Source organism: Salmo salar, unplaced genomic scaffold (genome assembly GCF_905237065.1).
Source record: "Salmo salar unplaced genomic scaffold, Ssal_v3.1, whole genome shotgun sequence".
Classification (NCBI taxonomy): Eukaryota; Metazoa; Chordata; class Actinopteri; order Salmoniformes; family Salmonidae; genus Salmo; species Salmo salar.
Genome location: NW_025548130.1, coordinates 26950 through 32500, shown reverse-complemented (window position 1 = coordinate 32500; position 5551 = coordinate 26950). Strand labels below are relative to the sequence as shown.

The 5551-nt window shown below is 46.3% G+C and overlaps 1 protein-coding gene across 1 annotated transcript in view; it reads right to left on the bottom strand.

The window, feature by feature from the left end:
- The window catches only part of LOC106594277 (TBC1 domain family member 1), an 81546-nt gene extending 76915 nt beyond the window's left edge, over window positions 1-4631 (bottom strand). Inside the window, exon 1 of the mRNA XM_045711938.1 lies at window positions 4161-4631. The gene's annotated coding sequence lies outside the window, so the exon portion shown is untranslated. The remainder of the gene's footprint in view (window positions 1-4160) is intronic.
- Window positions 4632-5551: the final 920 nt, after the last annotated feature.

Genomic DNA, 5551 nt, shown 5'->3' with positions numbered 1-5551 from the left:
CCAGCTAACCAGTCAGTCAACCAGTCAGCCAGCCAACCAACCAGTCAGTCAGCCAGCCAGACAGACAACCAGTCAGTCAGCTAGCCAGTCAGGATGTCTCAGCCAGCCAGTCAGCTAACCAGCCAGCTAACCAGTCAGTCAGCCAGCCAACCAGTCAGTCAGTCAGCTAGCCAGCCAGACAGACAACCAGTCAGACACTCAACCAGTCAGTCAGTCAGTCAGCCAACCAACCAGTCAGACAACCAGTCAGACAGTCAGCCAGCCAGACAGCAAGTCTCAGTCAGCCAGCCTGCCAGCCAGTGAGACAGCCAGTCAGCCAGCCAGTCAGCAAGTCTCATGCAGCCAGCCAGCCAACCAGCCAGCCAGCTAACCAGCCAGCCAGCTAACCAGCCAGCCAGCTAACCAGCTAGCTAACCAGTCAGCCAGCCAGCTAACCAGTCAGCCAGCCAGCCTGCCAGCCTGCCAGCCAGTCAGACAACCTAAAGAGACATGAATCAGCTTGCTAAGAACATTAAACATTTCCAATAGAACATTCCATGCTGACATCCCAGGGTCATGTGATCTAGTATGGAATCAGGTCAGAGGTCAAGGTTCACACAGTCACAGCCAAGACAGAGAGGGAGGGAGGGAGGGAGGGAGGGAGGGAGGGAGGGAGGGAGGGAGGGAGGGAGGGAGGGAGGGAGGGAGGGAGGGAGGGAGGGAGGGATGATAGGAGAGAAAAGAGTAGGGAGGGAGGGAGAGATGGTAAAGGAGGGAGGGAAAGATGGTAAAGAGGGAGGGAGGGAGGGAGGGAGGGAGGGAGGGAGGGAGGGAGGGAGGGAGGGAGGGAGGGAGGGAGGGAGGGATTCAGAGGACACTGACATCATACAGACAGAGTTAAGCTCCTGAGCTAACCTGTGTATGTCTGAGTACACAGAAAATATCTACTGTCTACTCAACCCCCCTCCTGTAGACATTCAGCCTTCTTGGGACAGAGAGACACTCGTCAAATAGATTATTCACCTCAATGGGGTCAACAAGGAGAGGAGCTCCTGAACACACACACACACTGAACACACACACTGAACACACACACACACTGAACACTCACACACACTGCACACACAGTGAACACACACACACTCACAGTGAACACACACTGAACACACAGTTAACTGGCGTGTTGTTGCCACTGAGCTGAGTCAGAGGAGTGCCAGTCACATGAGAGGGAAGGATGTAATATAATGACAGAAAGAGAGAGAGAGAGACAGAGAGAGACAGACAGAGACACACAGAGACAGAGAGAGAGAGAGAGAGACAAAGAGAGAGACAGAGAGAGAGACAGAGACAGAGAGAGAAAGACAGAGAGAGAAAGACAGAGAGAGACAGAGAGAGACAGAGAGAGACAGAGACAGAGAGCATGTGACTCCTAGCCTCCTACAGTAGTGACTCCTAGCCTCCTACAGTAGTGACTCCTAGCCTCCTACAGTAGTGACTCCTAGCCTCCTACTTCTGTTATTAACAGAGTGGAGCTCTGGCATCAACACAATCGAATGGAGGTGAAACTGCCATTACACACACACACACACACACGTCTGTGTTTATATAGGATTCATGTGAGCCGTCTCAGGGGACTAAATCCAGTCATCACAGCTGTCTCTCTCATAGACCCTGGTTATTCTCTCATCAACGACATGGCCCCGTCTTCCCCACAACTAATAACCTGCCAGTAGTAATGTTGTTGTCAAGGCTGTGAGTCGTGACTGACTGATCTACACCTTCAAAAATCACACGGAACTCTACCTACTCATTATTTATTGATCAGTCAGTCACCATTTACCCCACAATGCATCACATACAGATGTTCTCGACCATTGACATTTGAAAACATTGTGTCACACTTTCAAGACTCTGCTTGTCTCGACTCACTGCTTCTAACAACAAAACACCAAACGCCTCAGATGAGACAAACTGAGCCTTTTAAAAACAGACAACGGGTACAGAACATGTTGTATCTGCTGCACACAGCGAGACGTGATTCAGACCAGTACTAAACATCACACATTCTGAAAAGACCACTACATTTGGTGATGGATGATTAACTGACCTTGAGCATATAGCCTACCTTTTACCTTTGTTGAGAGGAGAGAGAGAGAGAGGGGGAGAGAGAGAGACAGAGACGGGAGAGAGAGAGACAGAGACGGGAGAGAGAGAGACAGAGGGGAGAGAGAGAGACAGAGGGGAGAGAGAGAGAGAGAGAGAGAGAGAGAGACGGGAGAGAGAGAGACAGAGGAGAGAGAGACAGAGACAGAGGGGGAGAGAGAGACAGGAGAGAGAGAGACAGAGGAGAGAGAGAGAGACAGAGGGGAGAGACAGAGGGGAGAGACAGAGAGACAGAGGGGGGAGAGAGAGAGAGACAGAGGGGAGAGAGAGAGAGAGAGACAGAGGAGAGAGAGAGAGACAGAGGGGAGAGACAGAGGGGAGAGAGAGAGAGACAGAGGGGAGAGAGAGAGAGAGACAGAGGGGAGAGAGAGAGAGAGACAGAGGAGAGAGAGAGAGACAGAGGGGAGAGAGAGAGGGAGAGAGAGAGACAGAGGGAGAGACAGAGGGGAGAGACAGAGAGACAGAGGGGAGAGACAGAGGGAGAGAGAGAGAGAGACAGAGGGGAGAGACAGAGAGACAGAGGGGAGAGAGAGAGAGAGAGACAGAGGGGAGAGACAGAGGGGAGAGACAGAGAGACAGAGGGGAGAGAGAGAGAGAGACAGAGGGGAGAGAGAGAGACAGAGGGGAGAGAGAGACAGAGGGAGAGAGAGAGACAGAGGGGAGAGAGAGAGACAGAGGGAGAGAGAGACAGAGGGGAGAGAGAGAGAGAGAGAGAGACAGACGGGAGAGAGACAGAGGAGAGAGAGACAGAGACAGAGGGGGGAGAGAGAGACAGGAGAGAGAGAGACAGAGGAGAGAGAGAGAGACAGAGGGGAGAGACAGAGGGGAGAGACAGAGAGACAGAGGGGAGAGAGAGAGAGAGACAGAGGGGAGAGAGAGAGACAGAGGGGAGAGAGAGAGACAGAGAGGGAGAGAGAGACAGAGGGAGAGAGAGAGAGACAGAGGGGAGAGAGAGAGACAGAGGGGAGAGAGAGAGAGAGGGAGAGACAGAGGGGAGAGAGAGAGAGAGGGGAGAGAGAGAGAGGGGAGAGAGGTTAGGATACATTGTTTTCAGTGTTTCTCCTAGGAGTGGATTCCTCCCTTGTGTCTTCCACTGATACACACAGAAATATGCTGCTTGTTATCAGACATCACATCAAACCACAGCTCATCCAAACTAAATGTACATTCCACCTAAAGCCAAAACAACTGATTTAACACCACGACTCTCAAACGGAGTCGTCCTACAGCCACTGAAGAATGACCAGCCAGTTTCCACTAGGTATAACAACTGACTGTCTGAATATATAAAGGTGTGTGTGTGTGTGTGTGTGTGTGTAGATAAATTCATAAAGATGACTCCAAACCTAAACTGATATAAATGTCCATAGATAAAACACATGTCCCTTCTCGTTAGTTGAGGAAAGTCAGCACATTTACGGCGGACATTCCTGCTACTATAAAGACATTTAACCAACAACAGACACCTTTCTAGTTGTTTTCTGATATATAATTACATAATATAATAACATAATATAGTGTTTCTAAACTTCAGGGGTTTAGCTTATAAAACACCACACGAACACTTGTTCCTGGTCAACTTTATGCATATCACCCGGGTGTTTGAGTTATATCTAACCAACACATTAGCAGGTAAATACCAACAATATGTTTAGAGGATTTATATAGTTTATAAAAGTTTATACTGCACCCAACAACACATACCACTAACTCATTCTGACCAACTTTTACTAAACTAACTGACCCCCCCTCCAAATAAGCGACACCAAGTTGTTAACGTTACGTTAAATCACCACAAATTATATCAAATAAACTTTAATAATGAAGATTTATTAACAACCAGACGTAGGATAAGGTTAGCAGTTAGCATCGGTTAGCAGTTAGCATCGGTTAGCTAACTAGTGGAAGTTCTGTACTGCTAGCTAGCTAGTTAGCCTGCTGGATAGAAAGCTAACGAGAAGACTAGGAAAAAACACAAGATAAAGTTGTTTTTTTTTTAAATCACGTAACAAACTTACAGCTTTTGTCTCTGTCTTGACATTGAATAAATTGAATCTTTGTAGCCGTGCTTTCATCCCATCCGCCATAAAAAAACTTTTCCAGGAGTTAGCTAACTAGCTAACGGTTGTTTTTCCCTCAGTCGGTTTTGAACGGAACAAAGTGGATTTGATTCCTCTTCCTCTCGGTCCAGCTTCCTCCCGTTAACCGAACCGCTGTTTCTGTCCTACCGGACCGTCCCAAGCTGTCAAATACCACAATAACGTTTGGTAAACCGGGACGACACTTTATCTATGACCCCCCCCCCGAAAAGACTTGTTCAGATATGAACTAATTCAGACTGGAAGATAGTTAGTTTGATAAACATTGTATTTTCTTTAGGGGAAACAGATTCATATCCGATAAGGCAGGTAAAACAAAGTGTAAAAGTTAGAAACTGTGAGAGAAGTAGAAGATACTAAACCCCATGGATGGGATGTAATACTGATTAAATGAGTGAGAGAGGTTAAGGGAGAGAGAGAGAGAGGTATGCCACCTTCTCTGAAGACAGGTTTGATGACTGACTTACTGACTGTTTATCTGTAAATCACTGACTTAGAAATATGTGGTTATATACACACACACACACACACACCAATAAAAACACACAGCATGAAATTGTGGAATAGACTTGGCTACTTAAAAGTAGTTCAGGAATAGGCTACTTTCAAAAAAAAATCAAGATGGAATTGAGAGTCTGACCTCTGAAGAAGAGGAAATTTTAAGAAACAACTTTTAATGAATTAACTTTTATAAAACACGAATCGCTTTGAAAGTGTTCAACGACGTCACCTGGTGGCAGGGAAATGTAATGGAATCTCTGCTCTCTCAATTCAAAAAGGGGCTTCCTTTTCACTTGCTTTGGCAATCACAAATTAACAATTAAAAACTGCTCTCTGCCATCCCTCGCTCTCATTCTAGAGTCTATTTACATACACTTCAGTGTCTATTTCACTGGTAAAGGGGACAAACAGAAGTGAAATGACAACATTGAACAGTGAACCAAAATATTTCTGTATTGAAGATATAATAAATGAAAGAGAAGGATTGCTGTTTTGAATTTGGTCGAGTTTGTGTGGATGAGGTGGAAAAACTATTGTTATCCATCAATAAGGAAAAGCCACCAGGTATAAACAACCTAGATGGTAAACTATTGGAGAATGGTAGCAGACTGTATTACCACCAGGTATAAACAACCTAGATGGTAAACTATTGGAGAATGGTAGCAGACTGTATTACCATATAGACAACCTAGATGGTAAACTATTGGAGAATGGTAGCAGACTGTATTACCACCAGGTATAGACAACCTAGATGGTAAACTATTGGAGAATGGTAGCAGACTGTATTACCACCAGGTATAGACAACCTA